Here is a 23896-nt window from a genome sequence, read left to right as displayed (position 1 = left end):
TTACACTGCCTCTGTGATCCTCCACCCCCACCCCCCAAAAATGATCTGAATAAGTCCTATATTTATTCAAATTACAGGCATTTCTGATGTAACAGAAAAATAAAGAAATCATGACAATACAGTTTATAAATTATTATTACCGTCGTAAAGGAACATGTAATGTCTAAAAACGAAAAAAGCAATAAAGTGAGGTGTGAATCAATTCAGATCGCATGCATCGAAATTGAGTGACAATTAACCAGCTAGTAGTAGAGAGGCAGTGTCAAGGCTTAAAGTGAACCGGAACACTCGGCAGTAAGTTCTGGCAAATCAGCCTGTTCGTGTACAACAATTGTCATTTTAGAAACATTGTGCATTAATTTTTAATTAATATTTTGGTTCCGTCTATGAAACGACTAATAATATGATCTATCAAACCAGATCTGGAACATGGATCAGGGATTATTTACTTCCATTGTTGACTGCGTTCTCGCAAATCACTGTGGATAAGCATTCTAGTGCGGTGGCTTTTCACTGAAGCCACCTTAAGCCCTGGGCAGTGTGTATTCCTAACAAGCAGCATTTTAAAGGTGGGGCATAGCCACGAACTCTGTTCCGATCGCCCATCCTGACTGAGTGACTGAGGTTAAACCTAGTATCTTTTTTTCAGGCCAGGGTCGCTGTTTTTTCACTTCCTTGCCCCTCCTTTCTCTTGGCCTCGTTAGTCGCCTAAAGATCTTAATACTGTGAAACAAAACATAAAATTAAGCAAAATGGTGTTGTATTCGCTTCAGATCATTTCATAGATAACACTGGAGGACTACCCTAATAAACTTCAGAAATGTGGGGGCAGTTATCTCCCTTGCCCCCCTGCATGGGTGATCACTTGAATTAGTTTCAAGACTGTTTCTGAGTAAGTACTTTCTTCAAAATAATATTAAAAAATATAGAAAGATTTTCGAGACATTCGAGTCGAGTCGAGATTTTTACGAGCAGTCTCGACTCGACTCGTTTCTCGACTCGAAAATTCGAGTCGAGAAATACATCTGTCTCGACTCGTCTCGAATTCGAGTCGAGTCGAGTCGAGATTCGAGACTTGTCTCGACTCGTGCGCATCCCTAAAAATGCCCGTTATTAGTGTCGAATCCATAGTTTTTAGAGTCGGTGAAATGAACAGTAACACTTCCGATGCACTTTAGATCCAAATGCATCCCCGCAACTAGGAGGCGGATATATATATGATCCAAAATGATCGATACTAGTGTTGAATTCATGTTTTTTGGGGTCCTGAGATGAACAGTGACACTTCCGATGACATTTAAATCCAAATTCAGCAACGCAACGTGTGGGGAGAAGATGTGGGTATATAAAAATGGTCGAAAATTGTCGATATCTGTGTCGAATCCATACTTTTCTGGGTGGCTGAGTTGAACAGTGACACTTCCGATGCCGTTTAAATCCAAAATCAGCCCCAATTATTACTCCTAAAGGGAGAGGATGACATGTAATAGTAAGTGAAAATGACTGATACTAGTGTCAAACTCATAGTTTTGGGGTTCCTAAGTTCACTGGTGACAGTTTTGATGCTCCTTATACCAAAAATGAAACTATTCTCCAGGTATGAAGAACGGGTATTCTGCTAGTCTTTAAGAATAACGAACGGAAGTTTCACATGTTAAATTCTTTAATATATTTGTCGCTGCTCAAATTTACGCACTTATGCGGTGTATGTGTGTATATGTAAAGAAAATCCTTTCTCTTTTTGAGTTCTTCGAAAAGTATACAAATAATAAAGAGGTATTTTTTTATCAGAAAACTAAAAAGTAAAATTAAAAGATATTGCTTTAACAATTTTTCCTGCTAGCGAAATACGTTGTATGTATAGATGCTGCAGACACGTTACAGCAAATAAGATTAGCATCAGGTGAATAAATAGTTTTTAAATTACATTATCCGGGTTTTGCCAATATTTCCGAACAAAAGATTTTTTTCTAATGGGTTCAAAATTTACAAAAATTTACACAGCACCTGGAAGATACGTGTATCCATAAAATAGATATTCGATTTTAACAAACTGGTATTAACTAAAATGATTCTGGCCCTGTTATTTTAACACTTCCCTGCCATGAAACGGTAACTTTATAAGATTACTTAAGATAATTTAAATGCGTCTATATTATTTAATCTAACTTCGATTATATTTCAGAACTTTTTGTAGCCATAACTCCATTCTATCAAGGAGCTAACTTTAAAGGAATAGTGTAAATATATTTATTGCCATTAAATTTCCCTATTCTAATACAAGAAACATAACTACTCAATGATCTTAACTGTAAAGCAGTAAATATAAAATAGTGTTTTCATTTTGAAAGCATAATGTGTGAAACATTCGAATATTTCAATTTTTCCCAATCTTTTCGTTTTTTTAGGTTCGGGAAAACGGTAAAAAAAAGTTGAATTTGTCTTGGAATTCTCGTATCTCCATTCTAAAGAAACGAATTTCTTAACTAATTATGTAATTAATTCTTAGAATGAAATAGGTTGTATTATGTAATTCGTGTATAAGTGAAGAACAGATGGTGATAATAATAATCTTAGCAGTACAAATATAGCTGTTACTATTGGAATTAGATACGTTCGTAACATTATTGCCAACTAGTTGCTGCATCGTCCCAATTTCGTATGGTGGTGGTAAATTTCAGAACTAAAGCAAGTGAATGAAAAATGCACAAGTCCTAAATGGCAGAAGTCCTAAAAGGCAGAAGTCCTAAAAGGCACAAGTCCTAAAAATCATATCGCGGCAGAAGTCCTAAACGGCAGAAGTCCTAAAAATCATATCGCGGCAGAAGTCCTAAACGGCAGAAGTCCTAAAAGGCAAAAGTCCTAGATGGCAGAAGTCCTAAAAATCATACCGAGGCAGAAGTCTTAAACTGCAGAAGTCCTAAAGTGCAGAAGTCCTAAAATTTAGGTCTAGTGCCCATATTTTTAGGACTTCTGCCTTTTAGGACTTCTGCACTTTAGGACTTCTGGATGTCACCCATACTTTATAGAGGTATATTTCTGTTATACTTTGATTGAAAATTTACATTTTAGCTTTAATAAGAATGATATAATTACAATTAAACCAAATAAAATTTCAGGTATGGAAGAAGGTCAATTATTGTTTGTTGTAATGTACATAGAAAGAGAGCTTTCCTAAAGACGTTTGCTATATAATAAATATGGATATTTTTGGTAACATTAAAAGTATAAAAGAAGAATCTAGAAAAGTTTTTACGTCAAATTACACATCCTGGGATGATTTTAAGAACAAAAGATTGGTTAATGTATCTAATGCTATTCATAAACAAGATGTTGTAAGATTAGAACAGCTCGAATCAGTGGAAGAAGAGTTTAATTTACTTACACGAAAAGAAATTGTTGAATTTCCATGTCGATTGACAGAAGATGATGGTGGGAAAAAAGCCTTTTTTGTATATAATTTAGCTGAGGCCTACAACTTTGTTTATAGAGGTAGGTTAATGCATATAGAATCGAGTCTTAATAAACATCTTATAGACTTATTTTTAAATGACGCTTTAGCTGAAAGTTTTCCATTACACTTTAATATGCATGATCAGCTAACAATTAGACCATCTAAATATTCTGAATTGAAAGAAGGTAAATTATTATTGCTTATTATGTATACAGAAATAGAAGATGAAGGTGAAAACGAATCAAGTGATGATGATGATAATGTTAAAAGTATAGTATTAGGTAGTGATAAATTTTAATTATTTTATTGATTTTCTATACAATAAATAATGGTGATGTATTGTGTTAAATGTAAGAAATCGACAGATACGGAGAAAGATACCATTATAATTGAACAAAAAAGAATGGAAGATATCTAAAGAAAGATATTTGTTGTGTATGTTTTGTTAGTAAAACTCAATTCGTTAAAAAGAATGATTGACTATATGATGGTAAAGGTGTTAGAGAAGACATTATAGAAGAAATTCCCAAACCATCTAGAAAAAACTTTGACAGATTAAGTGTGGTTATAAAATGTATCGATGATCTTTGGCATGCTGATCTTGTTGAAATGCATGGTGGAGTTTTAAAAGGTGTTTCCAAATTAAATAAAGGTTATAAATATCTGCTAACGATTATAAATGTGTTTTCGAAATATGCGCTTGCTGTTCCTGTTAAAGATAAGAGTGGTACGAATGTTACAGAAGCATTCTAATCCATATTAAGAACGAGAAAACCTAGTAACTTACAAACTGATCAAGGTATAGAGTTTTACAATAGAGAATTTAAGAAGTTAATGGAGGAAAATAAGATTAATCATTACTCAACCTACAGTGGTAAGAAAGCTTCTGTTGTTGAGAGATTTAATAGAACACTTAAACAAAATATGTGGAAAAGGTTCACAACACAAAGGAATTACAAATGGATAGAGATATTACCAACATTGGTTAGTGAGTATAATAAAAGAGTGCATAGAACAATTGGTTTAAAGCCTATAGAAGTTAACAAGAAAAATGAGCGAACAATATTGGAGAAAGTGTATAAGAAAGAATATAAGCGTGTTAAACCCAAATACAAATTAGGCGATTATGTTCGTACAACTAAATTGAAAGGGTTATTTGAGACAGGATATACACCTAATTGGTCAACAGAAGTATTTGTTATTAGTGAAGTGTTTCCATCTAATCCACCTACGTATAGAATTAAAGATTTAGAAGAAGAGGATGTACGAGGTAGATTTTACGAACCAGAACTATTAAAGACGAGCCATAAAGTTGAATACTTGGTGGAAAAGGTGTTAAGAAAGAAAGGTGATAAAGTATATGTTAAGTGGCTAGGTTTTGATGATTCACATAACAGCTGGATAGATAAAATTAATGTTGTAATGTAAATATAAATATTTGTCTTTTATGGAATAATAACCATAAAAGGCTAGCGAACCGTTACTCTCTGTGTTAGACGATTATGTAAGGGTGTAACGATTTCGAAAGAGTTAATACTTCATATGACAAGATGGTGAATGAGAATTTATTTGTGTGGGTAATTAGTTAAGCATTAAACAAATCAAATGTTGTAACATCGAATGCTAAATTCAATATACTACCTAAATCAGATTTATTATGATATTTTCTTATTACAACACTCCAATCCACAAAATGTCTAAATACATATATAAACTCTACAGAGAGGTCTTGATAAATTGAAATGCTATCCCAATAAACGCGGTCTTTGAACTCTGCAATAAATTCTTCTGTTGAATTTTGAATTATTGAAATCGTTCTCCAATCTACTTTGTCAGCGTAATCTGTTATTAGGTTTTCTGATAATTGCTGAGTACTACATAAGATCCACCAATCAACTCTATCTGCATGTTTTCGTATAAAGGCTTCAGAGAGTTTGCTTCCATAAGATATAGCATCAAAATCAACTCTGTCTATAAATTCATTAATAAATTCTTCAGATAGGTTTTGATTTAACGATACTTCTCTCCAATCAACTGTATCTGCAAATTCTCTTATAATGTCTTCGGATAAGTCTTGGCTATCCGAAATATTCTCCCAATCAACTTTATCAGCTAATTCTCTTACAAACTCTTCTGATAGCTTTTTCCATGAACATATTTTACTCAAATTAACTTTCTGGGGATATTTACGTTTGAAGTCTTCTGTAATGTGATCATAGTTATATTCCTCTTCATAATCATCATAACCTATAGATAACCATTGTTCATCATTCAGTGAACCAAACATCTCATCAAACAAATTCATAACTTTTACATAGAGAATGTTTTGTATAATAAATGCGTTCTTTTCTTTAGTGGCTTTCTTGAACAAATGATCTAACATACCTATGGACACGATAAAATTTATTTCCTCTTCATCATTATAACCACCAATATCTAAATGTTTACATACACAATCAAATATAGGTACGTAAGATAATATTTCCTTACCACTAGTCATATTCACCTGTTCGTTTTTATTCTTAGATTTATTCAATTTATCTAATTTTTGTTGGTTTTCTATATAATAAATATGGAAGCACATTTTGATTTATTACATGATAGACTTAAACTAATTCATCATGATCTTAAACTCTTAGCAGCACTATTAGAGAAACAAATACTGATAAAGGAAAAATAATTATTAATAATGCAACAAAAAACATCTGATTTGAGTATTGACGATGAATATAAATATGGTAGTGATGATTATGACGATGATGAGTAAGTTTACAAAATGATTTAATTTTAATATGTGTATATGTAACTTTAATGGTTTATTCCCATGAAAGCCGCGTTCTAATACAACGCGTAATATGTGGACAATGGCAGGAGTGTACAATGTTAAGTGTTGTATTGGTATATATGGAAGTGAAAATAGTACAAAAATGAACAGAAATAATCCGGCGATGATAAAAACTTGAGTAGTAGGCTTTTCTATATATTAAAAGATGAGTAATTATATTAGATTTACTGTAGTGGAGTTAAGGCGACGATGTAAAGAAAGGGGAATCAGAAGATATTCCCGATTAAGAAAACATGAACTAATAAACCTTCTTAAACAATATGATGATGAACAAAGCAGAATGCAGATTAGAGATATATTCTATTTAAACAAGAAATAATTGAAGAACCAAAAATCAAAGTTGAATCAGTACCAATTGATGTAAAACTCAAAGAAACGACAATGAAATCAAGATTGAAACATGGGAATTTACAACAGATTACAAACCACAAGATCAACTTGAACAATATATTACTGCAACATCTAAAGCCATATTCAACAGATTACAAATTAGCTTAATTAGACATAGTTCATTAAAAGCTAATCTTTATATAAGTTGTACATATAAGGAGGGTGAAGAAACTCAAAACTTCTATTTTAACACTGAAAACCAAGAAATATATCAATCAAGTAATTTAAAAGAAGAAATAACTAAGATGAAACAAAGATTAAGAACAAGATTGGATGAGCTTCAAGCTAGAGGTTCTGGTTGGGCTCTTATAAACTATAACTTTTTACAACTAGCAATCGTCAAATATACACCGTATAGAGGATCAACATACATACAATTACCTAAACAAATTCAAAACAAAAAGGCAGTAATTAATGTAAAGAATGAAGATGAAAAATGTTTCTTATATTCATTATACAGAGCCTTACATCCTACAAATTCACATCCTGAACGAGTACCAAAAAATAATGAACAATTGTTAAACAGAATCTAAATTAAAAAATATTCATTTTCCTGTAAAACTAAGCGATATTCCAAATGCTGAAAAAAATACTTAATGTTTCTATAAATCTCTATGCGTATCATAAAGACTATTCATTCTATGTACTACATCACACACAAAACAAGCAAGAAAATCATGTCAATTTATTATATATAAAAGAACAGAATGAAGATCAAGTTAAAACACAGTATTGTTGGATTAAGGATTTAAGCAGACTAGTATGTACACTGTTAACTAAAAAGAGTGCTCGAAAATATTTATGTGATAGATGTTATACTTTTACTCACAAGACGCTTTAAATAAACATGAGCTAGATTGTTCGTTAAATGAACCAGTAAAAATAATAATGCCTGATGAAAGTAAATGTGATGAATTAAAAAACTACCAATACACAATGAAAATGCCATTTGTGATTTATGCTGATTTTGAATGTTTGTTACATAAAGTTATGGGTTGTGAAGAATGCTATCCAAATAACGAGCCATATACGAAAAAATATCAACAACATAAACCATTTGGATTTTGTTATTATGTAGTACAGAGCGATGGAAGTAAAACCAATCCTGTTTTGTATAGAGGTGAGAACGCTGCTAATAAATTTATAAGACTGTTAACAAAAAAGCTAAACACATATCGAACATATACAAACAAAATAACGAATTACCATTAACAAAATTCAGAGAAAAGAGTTCAATTAATCTAAATGTTGTTATCACTGTAAGCAGGAGTATACTAAAGAAAATTATAAAGTTAAGCATCATGATCATATAACAGGAAAATTTGTAGCGCCTCTATGTAATTGCAATTTAAAAGTCAAATACCAAAGTTTGTACCAGTGATCATACATAACTTGACAGGATATGACTCACACTTGTTTATAAAATAACTTGGATGTAATAAAGAAGAAATAGATCTAATACCCAATAATGAAGAAAGATACATATCATTCAGTAAAAAGGTTGGAACTATTAAATTGAAATTTGTAGATTCATTTAGATTTATGGCTTCTAGTTTAGACAAATTATCATCGAACATGAAACCTGAGAAAATGATACATACCCAAAACTTTTAGAATTATTGTGGGATTATGACATGGTATTAATGGTAGAGAAAGGTATAAAGGGCGGGACTAGTCAATGCTCAAAAAGATATGTTAAAGCAAATAATAAATATATGGAAGATTATGATAATGATAAAGAAGGTTCTTACTTAATGTATCTAGATGCCAATAACTTGTGTGGGTGTAATTTTTTGGAAGTGTTCTTAGGTGAGGCACTCGGTAGTATAAAATGGCTTAAAATGAATTAATTACGGAATTTAATTTTTTAGTGAGTAAGGCAGGCCATAGACTAGTTAAGAGAACAGTAGTCAAGAGTGGGAGCAACATATGACTTATAGAAAAAGCTTAAGTAATTAGGAATTTTTGTGTCAGTGAAGCGTTGAAGGAGTCCCAGTTTTCTCATAGCAGTACACGTTATTGTGCTTATATGATCCTCAAAAGTATGCTTACTGTAATTATAGTACCAAGATCTTTGAAAGAGGAGACGGGGCTTATGATCTTACGACCAATTTTGTAAATGTGTTATAGGTTCCTTTTTAGAGAAATCGTGAGAGAAGCACATTTTTTAATGTTTAAGCTAAGTTTCCAGGAGTTACACAAGTTGAGAAGGATGGAAGAATAATGTTGAGGAATTATCGCCTTGTACTCGGATTGAACTTGTCTGTTGGGTTTGCAGTCATCAACGAATAAAAGAATATTGGTGGAGCTTTTTGTGAACAAAGAAGTCAGATAATATATGTATAATAGGATGAGAAATGATCCAAGGGCACTGCCTTGAGGAACTCCAGAAATTACGGGAATAAAATCAGAAAAGTAACCTTAAAATGAAACTCGTTGTGTCCTAGTACGGAGATAGATTTAAAGAAGACTAAGTAATTTGCCATGTAAATTCAATCTAGAATGACGTTTTTATACAAGAAGATAGTGTGGGAATGAATTGAAAGCCTTATCTAGGTCCAAATAGAAAATGTTGAGTTGAGAATTTACTGAGATTCTGTCCACAGCATCGTACAGAACAGTTAAATTAGTAGCACAAGATTTTCCTGGCAACAAGCCGTGTTGTGAGATTTATAACTGGAGCAACAAATTGAAATATCATGTTTTTGATTATCTTTTCACAAACGAGTGAGAGAGGATCAGCTCTCTTCCAACAGGTAGGAAAGACACTTTCTACAAAACAGCGATTTAATAAATTCGAAAGGTTTTGAGAAAGTGAATTGGGAACGCTGCGTAGGAAGCAAGTGTAAATTTCTTCTGGCCCATAGACCAGCTGCTGGGTCCACCTCAAAGTGGTATTGGTACAAGACTAAGATAAATAATAAACAGGGTGAAGAGGGAGAGGGAAGGAAGGAGAAGCGGGATGGGATGAAGCAAAGCTACTAGCAAAATATTCATTAAAAACCTTAGACTTTTTCATTTGCACATGCATTTTAGTAGGTCAGTTTAGTCCGTATACTAGAACTATTTGTTAATTATTGTCTAGAATATTACTTGTATCAATTGTAATGGGCTCAATGTACTACTCGTACTTTCTTTTCATAAGATATTTACTATGACTTGTAATATCTGTAAAGTTCTTGTAAGTATATTCACTGGGAAAATCCTTCCATAGCTTCAATGCACTTTTTGTTGCGAAGTATGCACTTTAGTTCCTCATCAAACGACGGGGGCAACCTTAAGAAGGTCTCTTACGGAAGGGCACAAAATCTTTAACCACAGCCTGTATGACGTCAGTAGATTTGACTATTTTCTAAACTAATATTTAAGTTATAAATATAGAATATCACTATAAATTCATAATATCATTATAATCATTCATTTCTTAACTGACGTTCTCAAATTATTATCTAAAAAATCTCTAAACCTTGTAAGGTAATTATTACAATTACTTCATTTGCGGTCTTATTCCTGTAAGAGAATTCGTCAAGGCTGTTCAGGAAGTAACTCAAAATTAAAAATCCATATTCAAATTTAACTTTCTTTGTAACATTAAACATTTGGACAACAATACACAAGTAAGGGCTTTTATGTTACGGAAAACAAAAACAGTAAAACAAAGAGATATAACTTAGCTTGTCTTCCCTAATTACAGCTTTCAGTAAATTGATATTCATTTTCAGGTTACTGTTCATGTTAGTTACATCGATTCGAAATTATTTAAAATTTGAAAAGTATCATTAAGCTATTAAGGTCTGTATTCGTAGTTGCAGCAGCAAGTTTGATTTAAAATATATATCAATATTAAATAAATTTATTTTGTCTCTAACGAAGACTTGTTCCTTAGATTATGAAAGCTATATAAGATGATTGTAAAAACGGACAGGTTTGTAAAAACGCACTTACCATCAATATGTGGAACACATATCATCAAATAGAAAATGGTGAGGAGCACAGCAACTGTTTTAAATACTTCCATTTTTTACGCCACCTAGAAGTAAAATATGACATCCATACTGTTATTTACACATAATAAGGATATTGCTTTTAATCTACGATACGCTTTAAATATATTTGTAATGTTTCAAATATGATGTTCCATTTGATTCTTATGGAACGAACTATCTAAACATATTTAGTAGCTTCATTTAACACTACCTTATCAAAATTATTAGTTTGATCGTCATTTTGTCAAACACGTATGAACATTTAGCTTCTAACTTAAACTTGCATTGATTTGTTATATTTTTGAAATTATTAGATTAAAGGATTCCATCTTCAGAAAAGAATCAATGAGTTATATCTTAAAATAATATAATATAATTTATAAAATAATATAAATTCTGCTATTTAAAGTTTTTGGCTTAACGTTTGTCTTGTTTCACACTTTTTGTACGACGATACAGACGGTATAGCAGAATAATGACTATATTTTCAACAGAAATATTTACAGGAAATTCTGTGAAATTTTAGGTGTCATTAACACGTTTATTTCCATGAATATATCATAATCATTATATACTTAGAATAACGTTTCCAGGACTAAATTTATTTATTGAGCAAATTCCCAGGAAGAGCATAACTTTGCCATTTTACACAGCAAAATATTGACGAAAGAAAAAAAGACAACTAAAATAACATAAAAGAACCGTGTTAAAAAAACGCTGTAAGAGTAACAGTATTTCGTCAGAAATCACTTAATTGCTGTTCCTGATACCGGGTAGTTCGAAAAAATCCACGTCAGTTATTAAATTATTATAACAGTTCGGTAGTCTGTAAAACTAAAAATCTCTATATAATTGCCAACCTAGAGTGGGCAAGATTGAAAAGGTAGGTATTCTGGCTAACGTGGGAAGGGACATATAAAGTTAGTTCCTGAAGTAATGTTTCCGTTCTGAAGTTTCGATTAACTATTTTACGATGAAATTTCAGGTTAGAGATATTTTTGCGTATTTTCTGGGTATTAGGATGGCGCAAAGGTTCATCCTTAGATAATATTCGACGTGCAAGAGCACGAAACTAGAGTAAAGAAATAAAGAAATTGAGATTTGAGCCAAGTTTGATGAGATGTGTATTTGGTGTCATGGCCTGTATGCGAGAGCAATGTTCGATCTTGGATGCTATTATAGTTTTAGGAAAGTTGCTTATGATGAAATTGTACTTCATTCAGTAAATCGATAAAGAAGCCCGAATATGCGCAAGGAATTCTTGTAGATTGGGATGTTGTTTTTAGGGAATGTAAATTTCGAATCAAAGATGACATCATGATCACTGTGACTGGAAGAAATTGTAAAAGGGAAATCAATTATACCTTATGTGGAGGGAACAGAAAGTTTTTACAAAGTAACTCTAATTACAATTTCTTACTGTTCATTTTCAAGTGCAAGATTTTACATAAGCCTATAAGGTAATCCATGCTTTTCTGTAACACAATTGATTCATGGAGACACGAGATTCTCTGTCTTCAGCGAAAAGCAGAAGGACACTAGGATTAAGTGATAAGTTCAAGTAAAGATCATCCATATATAGGAGAAATGCCATGGGCCCAAGTACACTCCCTTGAGATCATGGGTTGCGAATTAAAGTCGCCCCGCAAAGAATAAACTCTCTCTCTCTCTACTGTCCTTCACGTAACTGAGGATTAAAGAGAGAAATTTACCAAGTACATGCTATTCCATAAAGAATGGCATCACTCTTTAAGGTTGTTTTCAGGAAAAAATATCTAAGCCCAACATCGGGTATCGACGGAAGAAAGGGAACCAGGTTTGAACCTACAAACCAATATTTGCAATCGGGAAATGATTTGCAGTTGTGTGTTTCTTCTTTTAAATGTAATAATACTTGTTATGAAGTGTAGATAAAAACCAATATTGATTGAAATACGGTACTCATGATGCATTATTTCGAAACATTAATCTCAGTATATGGTTAATACGTATAAGAAATAATATATAATAAATATAAAATAACATCTCAATATGTAAAATATCCTTTCCTTATGCAAATGACTGATGGATGTTAAGACATAGAACATATTTCTCGCCTACGTAGTGAAAAAATCAAAATTGAACAGTAAATAAAAATTTCATTGCCTTGTAAGTCCGCTATACGTCGCTAGAAGAAGATTACCAAAAGTGCATGTATTAGCTTAGTAGTAAGCTGTTGGATTTCAAATCGTAATGTCAAGAGTTCGATTTCCAAATGCTTCATTCGTTTTCTTATGAAATTCTTTTTTTTCGTAATGTCCAAAAAATTATATAAAATATTTACATTATATCTTATGAAGTATATTTGTTTGCTACTGTTATATATAGTGCACTTCACAACACTCTCATAACAGCATATTATTTACGTTCTTGAAATATATTCTTATAGGGATAAAAACGTGTTAAACAGACAATCGAAAGTCGGATAGTGGTTCCAGACGAACAAATTTTCCACATACCCCTAAGGTCACGTGAAGAGACTTAAATTCTTTTACAACGGAGAGTCTTTACATAGAGTTTCAGTTTAATTATCTGATATGCTTTCCTATGTGCATCTCTCACCGTCTCGCTTTGTGTGTGTGTGTGTGTATGTAAGTGTTTCGCAATATTCCAAGTTTAGTGCAACAGTTGCAACATATATGAGTATCATTGTCATTGAGTACCAGAAATTCAAAGTTGTGATTCTTCATATTGGTTTTATCTTTTCATGTTAAATGAAAGGCAGCAGCTAATATCTTGTTAGTAGTATTGCACAAAAGTCGGATACAAGGTGTGCTTTACTGCTATAAATATTTGCAGAAATTTGTATGTAGCCCTGGAAAGGGTTGTTTTTGCGGGTTAAGGTGGAGATATTAACATTGTGGCCAAGACCTTTCTGAATGTATTACACGCTCCATTCTTCTCGGCATGGAAACAATTCAATTGGTGACAATATAATATGACAGAGAAAAAGCAGAGACAGAACTGGAGGTAAGGGAAAAATATAGATTTGTCACCAATTGAATTGTTTACGCTCTCCCAGTTTGTAATATGAATACTTTATATGTGCACCCTCGAAATAAATTTCATATATGCACATTTTCACTACAATTTGTCGCCACCCAAAAGGAAAAATGTAAGTAGTTATTCACGTGTCCCTCCCCGAAAAAAATTCTTAAATACGCCACTGTATATTGATTGTTTTTGACGCTTCCTATCCATATCCGTGGAAAGTGCGAAGTACAAGGAATATGAGGGGGAAATCCCCTTTGGTGATGCTGGATGTATGCTACAAATAGAGGCACCATTTGAGACTTCGCTTGACGGAGGCAAGATCACCACCGACATAAGACTTTCACATATTGTACTAGTATATTAATAGACAATTGATTAAAGTATATGTATTCCTCAAACTCTCGTGGGTTTATTGTGCCCTCTGTTTGCCCTAAATGACGCACTTGGCTACATCTGTCATAGTCTCTCTTGCTATTGTCATCTGAAATGACCCCTGGTTATAGAATACATCCAGCATTGCGAAAGAGAATTTTCCCTTATCCCCCTTGTAATTCGCACTGTCCACTGATAAGGACACGAAGACTAAAAACATTTTTTACACAACGACTATGGTAACCATAATATAACTAGTGATATCAATATATATAGGCGCATTTAGAATTTTATTTCGGGAGGGTGATGCACAACACTTGAATAAGCACTTACATAAGCAAAGGAAAGGAACTGAAAAGTTATGAAATTGTGGGATGGTAGCCCGGTTTTGTTTATTCATACGACTAGCATATTGGCCTGCGGAACCAGAGATCCTAGTTTCAATTCTCTCGCAAAGTAACACATTTATGTGTACTCTTTTGTACTCAAATAAACAATCCCTACATTTTAACTTCGATAAAAATTATGTAAATTAGTCGTAAATTATTTGCAAGAAAATACAAATTGCAACAAAAATGGTTTGTTTTTGTTGTAAATAACCCTATGACCTCTGATAATAATAACTCTATTACTAAGTACCACTTCATAAACCTAGTTCGCAAAACCATTATCGAAATTTGTTTTGTGTGTAACTTGGATAAAAGACTAATTGAGGCTAAAATGTATAAAATTAATATTTCGGAAAACAGATAAAAAGGTTCCCTTGCGCGGGAATCGAACTCAAGACCTCTGAGGCTAGAATAATATTTTAAAAATTATTAGCATACTTGTCTTCGGTGAGAGACATCTGAGTTTGAATCGTATAGTAAATCCGGTTTCAGAATGTAAAAGCGCATATGGTTTAATAAAGAGGAAGATATTTTACTGGCAATTTTCCAGAGTAGGATGACCGATTGATTTACATGTAACACTTCCCAAGTGTAACACTCCAATTTTGATAAAATTTCGGAGGTAGATATCACACGTAAATGAATACGTGCTTTTTTTTACTTTCTGCAGAAGCCCCACCTAAAAGTTTGAAAGTTGACGCCCGAAAGGCAAGAAGAACTCTGCCGAAATGAATGAGATTGTGCACAGATTATGTAGGCGTAAAAGGAGGGAATACGTATTTCGTATTTTCATGAAAAAATGGGCGGAGTGTAAACGCTGTGTACGTGTCCACTGTTTGCAATGTCTCCAACTACGAGCCGTCAGTTGCAACGATTATGGGCGTACCTCTCTGCGTGCGAGTGCTATTACCAGACTCCCAGTATCTAAAGTTATTACCTCACCCACCAGTAAACAGCTATCTTTCCAAATAGAATACTCCTCTGGAGGAGGTGGCCGCGGTGGCTCAGCGGTAGAGCGTTCCCCTCTGGTTCTTTGGGTCCCGGTTTCCATCCCAGCCCCTAAGAAGTGAACTTTGTGGTGGACAAACACCGTATGAGTGGGTATTCTCGGGTTTTTCCAGTTTCCTCACATTTTCTTCATTTCACCATTTCATTTATTTCTCATAATCACAGTCTCCTTTAGCCTAACCGGCATAAGCGTGGGACGTAAAACAAAGATCTCATTTCATTCATTTCACTTCCTCTGGAGGAGGAATGATAGAACCACTAACTTCAAATAATTAACTTCACGAAGTTTGTTTTCGACCAGATCGGTTTAAGATCCCATTTTTCCTTTATTTCCTTGAACTTACTCAAGCGAGGCAGAGAGAAAAGATGCGTTAAATATCTCTTAATACTTTAAATATCCTAGAACAAGCTTTCTTGTCGACCAATTCTAGATTAACCTTTTTATTCATTCCGTTTGCAAGAATCTTGGGTAGTTCTTAATACAACTAGCATACCAGACTCAAATTATAATGAAAACTCATCAAATTTCCTCTTTTTGATATCTTTATTTCAATAAAGAGTGAAGTATAGCTCAGAATTGTCTATGATTTGTAGATAAAATATTTATTTGTCTCTATTTGCCATCCCGAGACTGAGAAGGGCTTAAGTATAACTCTATACTAATCCGTAAAGAATAGGGAATTAGTTTCTACTATAATAGATCTAAGAATTTCCTACTTTAGTCCTTAAGACAAAATTACATAAACTAATACTCTAATTAATCACGGTCCACTCAGGACACGTTCTCTTACAAGCTGATAAAGCGAAGGAATTTACAGTACTAAAGGTGCCTTCACCAGTTATCCAGCACCTGGCCTAAACCTAAGCGAGGAAAATCCTGGAACCAGACCATCCTCAAGAGGGATACTATCTAACGATTTACTAGGAATAGGTTCAGAGAGGAAATAGGAATATACCCTAATAAGAGACCTTTCTAGATCAGCAGTCAGATCTATACAGACAGCTTAAACCTATTCCAGTCCAATAGCATTCTAGAGCGGAACTACATGTGTATTTCAAAAGCAAACAATCAGCCTGGCCTTACATAGCCATACGTCAGCCGCACTCGAACCAGGAGCCCTCCAATTCAAAAGCAATAAGCCTATACACTAGACCCAGGCAAGGAGCCAAGGCAAACTCTAATGTAAACTACTACCACTGAATTTCCTTGTTAAAGCATTTAAAGAGAAATCGCGAGCTAAACATTATCCAAAATCAAAATATATTTATTTATTTCCTTAGATTGAGAAGTAAAACAAATAAAGCTCTACGCTACCCGTGGATTCACTTGCCCACTCGCTATACTATTCATGAACCTTTCTGCTAAATCTGAAAATACCCTCACGACAGTCATCATTTAAACTATTTTATCCAAGGAATTCCCATTCCGTGAAATGGAACCAGAGAAAAACAAAACTCCCTCTCCTGCTATTCGAATCACTAAATGGTTCCCCACCTCACGAGAATGCCTTTTATATATATGTGAGGTTCGAAAAGATATCCTGTTTTTGTAGCAAAACTACCTATCGAACCATTATAACAATATAGATATACAGAAATTTTAAATAAACCCTCGTATTAATTAACGCCAATTCTTGGAAATAAAACGCAACCAGAAAACATTCAGAGGAGAGCGAAGCACAGGAATTTTTTACCCAAACAATTCCTCGCTTTTCCAGACAGCCCTGCATCCCCCGTCAGACCAAACTAGGTAAGGAATTTTGCTACTCTCTTTACTGACACCTACGCAAAATAGACATGAGCAAAAACAACAAATTCTACGTAATAATAGTTTTATTCATAATTATTAACTTTTTCATATTAATGGACGCATCAATATTTCCTATACAAGTTCAATTGAGAAAAAATTGATTTATTGTTCCTTAGTAGTGGAGCAGTGAAGTGACAATTAAGTGTTTTCTATGAACTGTTTTGTCTTGATAGTGTATTCTTGCACTGCTCAACAGGCTACAAACTGGGGCTCTCAAAAGACGCGCGTCAGAGTGTTTGCAAACTTCATGATAGTACTATGTATTGAGTTTGCACTTTCAGATATCTTTATTAAGTTGCATAGATATTTAGTGTTTAAATAATTCAATATATCTGGCATCGAGGTATAAAATTGTGTAAGAGAATGCAACTTTGTTTCTAACATTTTATTGTGTTGTACGTCAATGACGAACTTACAATGGTTTCGTCTGCCTATAAGTGACGGCGAATTAGAAGAAGATGTAATTGAAATTTGTACCACGAAGATCGTGATATTTTATATGCCGAAGAGAACCTTTTATGCAACATAATGAGAGTGAAATATCTGCAGAGAATTCTTTTGTCATTAGTTGATTCACCGCACTCATTCGGTCGTAAAAATCGTGCGCATTAACGATATCGTCCCGTGATCGTGTACAAGTTATTGGGCCATTTTATATCAAGTGATAATTTTTGAGAATAGTTCAAAAGTGTTATTGTGTTATCACGCGTTTTTAGATGTTTTATTTTCATGAAAAATTAGTATCAAATATAAGTATTTTCGCAAATATCTATATCTATATCTATCTACCTATCTATCTATCTATCTATCTATATATATATATATATATATATATATATATATATATATATATATATATATATATATATATATATATATATATTCATCCTCACAGCATTGTCAAGGCTCTACATTTTTATTTTACATTTATTATTGCAACCGGGTGTTTCTGACTGCAGTATACGGTAGCCCGATCATCACCCTTGTTCTTCGCGCGCACAGTCAATCGAAGAACTGAAAACGTACTCTGTACACAAACAGGCTATGGTTGTGAACTCGGAAAGCCTGGTACTTCTGTTAGTCAAGGTCAAAAAGTGGGAGAACAATGATGTGTAGATTGTAAAGAGGGTGCAACAGTGACTCATGCTTGTAACAAACATTTTCATTTGCAGTTCGTGCACATTCCGTCTGTAGTTCTACTGTGGCACAACGTATATTGTAACTGTATAACTACTGCAAACCGCTTGTAGGACTATTGGCGTATGTGACGACCGAAACCATGTTGTCAGCTCTGACTGCGATAAGGCACTGCCGTGCTGTTTTGCTTTTTTTCTCCTTTGCCATTTGTGAGACGTTAAACATGTTGTTTTTGCTTGTTGCACGCGCTGAACGGGTTCCTGCGGAGCGAAGTATTTAAGAAATTGACTACATATTCTTCTTTACGATAGGTTTAAATTGGTTAACTGTTGAAAAGAATACGAAAATAAAGCTGTACTTGTAAATGCATATTAGTCGGGGACGTAGCTACTGGCAAACGTAATATTATTGGGTTCTGAAGTAAAACTTTAAATGAAGCTCAGCGAGCGTATACTACAACTGAACAGTAAACACTAGCGATAGAATTTCTATTCGTAAATGGGAACATCTACTGTATGGTAAACATGTTAAGGTGTATACTTGGTAAGGTGTATTAAGTCATTAGAGTACCTACATAAAATCAGAAACTGGAACTTTCGTTTAGCTCGTTGGAGTCTTGAGTTACAAAGTTTTGATTTGAAAATCATTCATATTCGCGGAATAAAGCTAGTGACGCCTTGTCTCGCATTATTTTAGCTCCTGAAACTGAAATTCATACGGCGAATAACTCCGAAACAATACCATCGTTTTCCGGAAATATGACCATACAGAAATAAATTGGAAAACAACGTGAACATCCAGAATATAATTCAGTCATGGAATTTCTTCAAAAGCCTACAGACCCATATTCGAAAGCGAAAAACCGGAAATCTCGAAAAATGTTATAAACTTGAGAATGGTGTACTTTTTTTAAAAAAAAATTACTTTCCCAAATTCCTGGTGAATTTGTATTCCACCTTCAATAGTTCGTGTCGTTGTAGAACATGTGCATTGTCAACGAGTTTACTTCGGAATTGAAAAAAAGAACTTTGGTTTTGTGAATGAAATTCTTATTGGAAATCCATGAGAAAAGATATTAGTAATTTTATTAATAACTTTATAGTATGTAAAAAAAAACAAAGGTAGAAACATCACCTCCGGCAAGACCAATGGAAAGTATTACTGTTAATCGCAGTACGTATTTCCATTGACATCTTAGGGCCGTATGTTTCTTCTTCATCAGGTTATAAGTGTGCATTGTCAATTATGAATGTTTCTACTAGATGTTATACTTTGTACTCCATGCGAAATGCAACCATTAAGAGTGTTTTACGTTGAAATGAAATCTTTGAGTTTTACGTCAAACGGTTATGCCGGTTATTCTAAAGGAGACAGTGATGATGAGTAATGAATGAAATGGTGGAATGAAGAAAGTAGGAGGAAACGGGAGAACCCCGAGAAAACCCACGCAGACGGTGTGTATCCACTACAAAGTTCACTTGTCGGAGGGTGGGGTCGAACCCGGGACCCCAAGCACCAGAGGTTAACGCTCTACCACTGAGCCACCGCGGTAACTTGAAAACGTAGAAGCAAAGTTTCCCTCCAAGACAATGAGTTATTCACAATTTGTAAAGCGTTTGCTACGCAATTTTCTTATTAGTTCCCTCTATATAATTATTAAATTTTAACCTTATATTCTTTCCTTTCCTTTCGTGCGCATTAACGATATCGTCCCGTGATCGTGTACAAGTTGTTGGGCCATTTTATATCAAGTGGTAATTTTTGAGAATAGTTCAAAAGCGTTATTGTGTTATCACGCGTTTGTAAATGTTTTGTTTTTATGAAAAGTTAGTATCAAATATTAATAGTTTGCAAATATATATATATTCTCTTCTAATATGCGTTGGAAAGTAATGTTTAATAGCATTAAAATGTATGATTTTACATTGTCCCTTTCTTAGTGAATGGAGGATACTAAATTTTAAGTACGTGCGTGAAATAAATTAGGATTTAACAAGGATTCTAATTTGGAAGAATGTCTTACTTGGTTAGCAGATAAGCGCGTATATACGAAAATCGATTTACGCCAGCCCTATTTTCAAATTCAATTAGATAAAAAGTCCCGAGACATTACCACTATTGTAATGGCTAAGGCGTGTTAACAGTATACCCGTCTAGCAGTCGGAACCAAGACTGGAAGTAATATTTTGTCGAGAGCAATGGAAAGAGTATTAGGAAATATGATAGATGAAGGAGTTAAACTTTTTTGATGATGTTTTTATATCTTCCCATTCCATTGAAGAGCATATGAAAACATTTGAGAAAGTCTTGGAAAGGTTTAAAGAATATAATATTACTGTGTCCTTGGATAAATGTTTTTATTTGTCGTATTAACTAGCTAGGCTATGTTATAGAAGGCAACCAGATGGAAATAGATACTAGTAGAGTTTCAGCTATTAAAAATATACCACCTCCGAGAAACAGACGTGGGTTGATGAAAATTTTGAGTTTATTTAATTATTATTCCAAGTTTACATATGAAGTTCAAGAGTTAATGCGGCCAATTAGTGCTTTGAAGTAACCTAAGGTAAAATTTGAGTGGACCATGGAGCATCGAAGATTGTTAGGTAGGCTAAATAATTTGTTAATTGAACATGTCATTTTAAAAACGCCTTATTTAAATAAAAGATTCGTTGTTAATGTCGACGTGTCAGGGAAGAGCGTAGCGGGGTGCGTTTCACAAGAAAACGAGAAAGGCAACTTTCATCATGTTGCTTATTTCAGTAAACGACTCTCTGAGGCTGATAAGCACCGGGGTATTTATGAAATTGAGTTTATTAAATTATTGAGTTGTTGAGTTGTCAAAACTATATCCTGTTATAAACGTTATTTAGTAAATGAATTTGACGTGCTCATGGATAATAAGGCGTTAACCTGAATATTAAACAATAGTAAAAGACTCCTCAAATTTGGTCCATTGATATAAACGTTATGTCAGTTTGATTTTAAGATCAAACATGTTCGGTCAGTTGATAACACAGTAGCAGATTTTTTAACCAGGATGTACGACATTTTTGAATTTCCAGTTTTAGAAGGACCAGTTGGATTAGCTGCCTTTAAGAATAACATGAAAAAGGCAAATATGTGGAACCTTCCTTTGGTTGAAGATTCTACAGATAAGTTGCAGCGGGAAGATATCGAGCTAATGCGATAATAGAACAATTAGAGCGTGGGGAAGATGTTTCTGGCTATTTCTAAATAATAAGATCCTATGAAGAAAACTATTCTAATTCCTAAGAAATTACAAAAAGTTCTGATTGAATACCATCATGATGATAAAATAGTTGAGGGACATTCTGAAAGTTATAGAACACTGAAGAAGCTAGTGAGGAAATGTACTTGGAAGAATATGAAGGAACACTTTAAGGAGTATGTTACCACGTTCGATATTTGTCAGAAAACGAAAGAAGTGAATCAGAAGAAGATGGGAAATTTGGTTTCTGAATTCAGCAGAAGAATAAACGCCAATTGGAGGTTTGATATTGTAGGAGCTTTTCCAAATTCAAATGGGTATAGGTTCATCTTAATTGGAGTCGATAATGCAAGTAGATTTGTTGTATTAGAAAAGTTGAGGAATATCAATTCAACGGTGATAGTCAATAAGATGATGGGGATTTTAAGCCGGTCAGGTTTCCAGCAGACCATATCGACGGATAACGCTTCAATTCTGTGTCAGAGACGTTTAAAATATTCCTATTTGGATTAGGTATTCGTCATATTAGATTGAGTCCATATCAGCCTCTAGGAAATGCATTTGAAAGATTTATCAAGACCATGAAGGCGGCTTAATGAGCTTACATTTCCAAGAAACAACATCTGTGGTCCAAACTAATTCTGCAGTTAAAGTTCACCTTAAACATCAGTGAACATCAGGTACTGAAGATGTGTCCAGTCGAGTTGTTTTTAGGACGTCCATATTCAACACCTTTAGAAAACCGATGGAACATCGTAAGTTCCGATTATGGAGATAAGTCGGTTGCTGAACTATGGAATAATGCAATGGAAAACATGGAGAAAAGCTGGGGTAAAAGGCGTAATTTGATGATGAAAAGGAGGAATCCAGTAAATTTTTGTATTGCTGACAAGGTATTGTTGAAGTCTAATGTAAAATCATCATTGAAAGACAGAATTGCTACATCATTAGCCAAAAATGGTATGGTCCACTTGTTGTAAGGAGATTTTTAACAGATCTTATATCAGATGAAATGATTCACCAGAATCTTATCATAGATCGCATGCCCTTAAGTTAAAGTATATAAATCTAGAAAAATTTTAAATCGAAAAGTTCATAATAATATTAATTCTCAATAAAAACATCCTTGCTGAATCCTTAGAATTTATATTACAAACTATTTTTAAAATAGTTTAGATTGTTCTTAATTGAGTTTAGAATTCGAAATTCGAAGATAAAATTTTAATTAAAGTGTATATAAATACAGTTTGTTGAAGTTAATATTGATGAAACGTTAACTTATTGATATATATAAAATAAATATTACTGTTACCATACTAAGAGAAAAATATTTAATATATATACTATTCAAAAAATAATTGAATATATTTCAAATTTTTCGTTTAAATTATGTAAATTGAATTGTTTGACGTGGTTAATAATGTTTTTGTGATTTTTAGCTATCCAGGAAGAAGAGTTGGAGAATTTTTCTCTGAGGCGTCGAGGTTGTAACAGAATCGTCACAAAAAATAAGTATTGTATATTTAGATATATTATCTGTTCAATTATTTATCTCTTCATCATTAAAAAGGAAAAATAAAAACTTGTCAAACATAAAAAGATAAAAAAATAAATCAGCGAGAGAAAGACAGGTTAAATTGTGATATCGAATGTGAGAAGATTTCCTTTGCTTTCTGTGAAGCTCTGCCAAGGTCGTTTGCGTTAGCGCTGGTAGGGCGTTGCGCATGTTCGGTTTTCGACAACTGCGAGCAGGTCGCTTCAGCAAGGTTGAATCGTGATACTGGATGCATCGATATTGTGTTGCACGATTTAAGTGAATGAATCGGCAGCGTTTGAATGAATTCCGTTTGAATTTTCGTCTTTTGATTGCTATCATGTTTGAGTTGGTTTCCTTTTGGTGGCAGAATAAGAGTCTCAAAAAAGTGAAATGAGAATAATCAACTGTAGTGAGAATTATGTTGCTTCTGTTGCTTTGCTCCGTATACGTGATTTTTCAAATTTGTGTGAATTCAGAGTTAACTGAAGTCTTGTTAAAAGACGGAAAAGGAGCATTGATTTATTATTTCCGTTTGGTTACTAATAGTTTCAAGAGAATGAAGTAAAGCCACCTTTTTAACTCAAGTATAAAACGGAAGTAAATAAAAGATCTTTTAAATTTTTGCATGAGGGAAATTGACGATTACAGTCCTATTTTTCACTTTGTGTTAGTGGGAGAATTGGGAAAGGTTAATTTGGAAGAA

The 23896-nt window shown here is 33.5% G+C and overlaps 1 long non-coding RNA gene across 1 annotated transcript in view; it reads right to left on the bottom strand.

Annotated features, from left to right (window-relative positions):
* The window catches only part of LOC145682749 (uncharacterized), a 1030881-nt gene that overhangs the window by 375662 nt on the left and 631323 nt on the right, over positions 1-23896 (bottom strand). The window contains exon 5 of the long non-coding RNA XR_014130952.1: positions 10635-10719. This is a non-coding gene — a long non-coding RNA (uncharacterized LOC145682749). The remainder of the gene's footprint in view (positions 1-10634; positions 10720-23896) is intronic.

Source organism: Thermobia domestica, chromosome 4 (assembly GCF_964235325.1).
Source record: "Thermobia domestica chromosome 4, izTheDome1.hap1.1, whole genome shotgun sequence".
NCBI classification, from domain to species: Eukaryota; Metazoa; Arthropoda; class Insecta; order Zygentoma; family Lepismatidae; genus Thermobia; species Thermobia domestica.
Note: the sequence above shows the minus strand (reverse complement) of the source record. Positions and strands in the feature narration are given on the sequence as shown.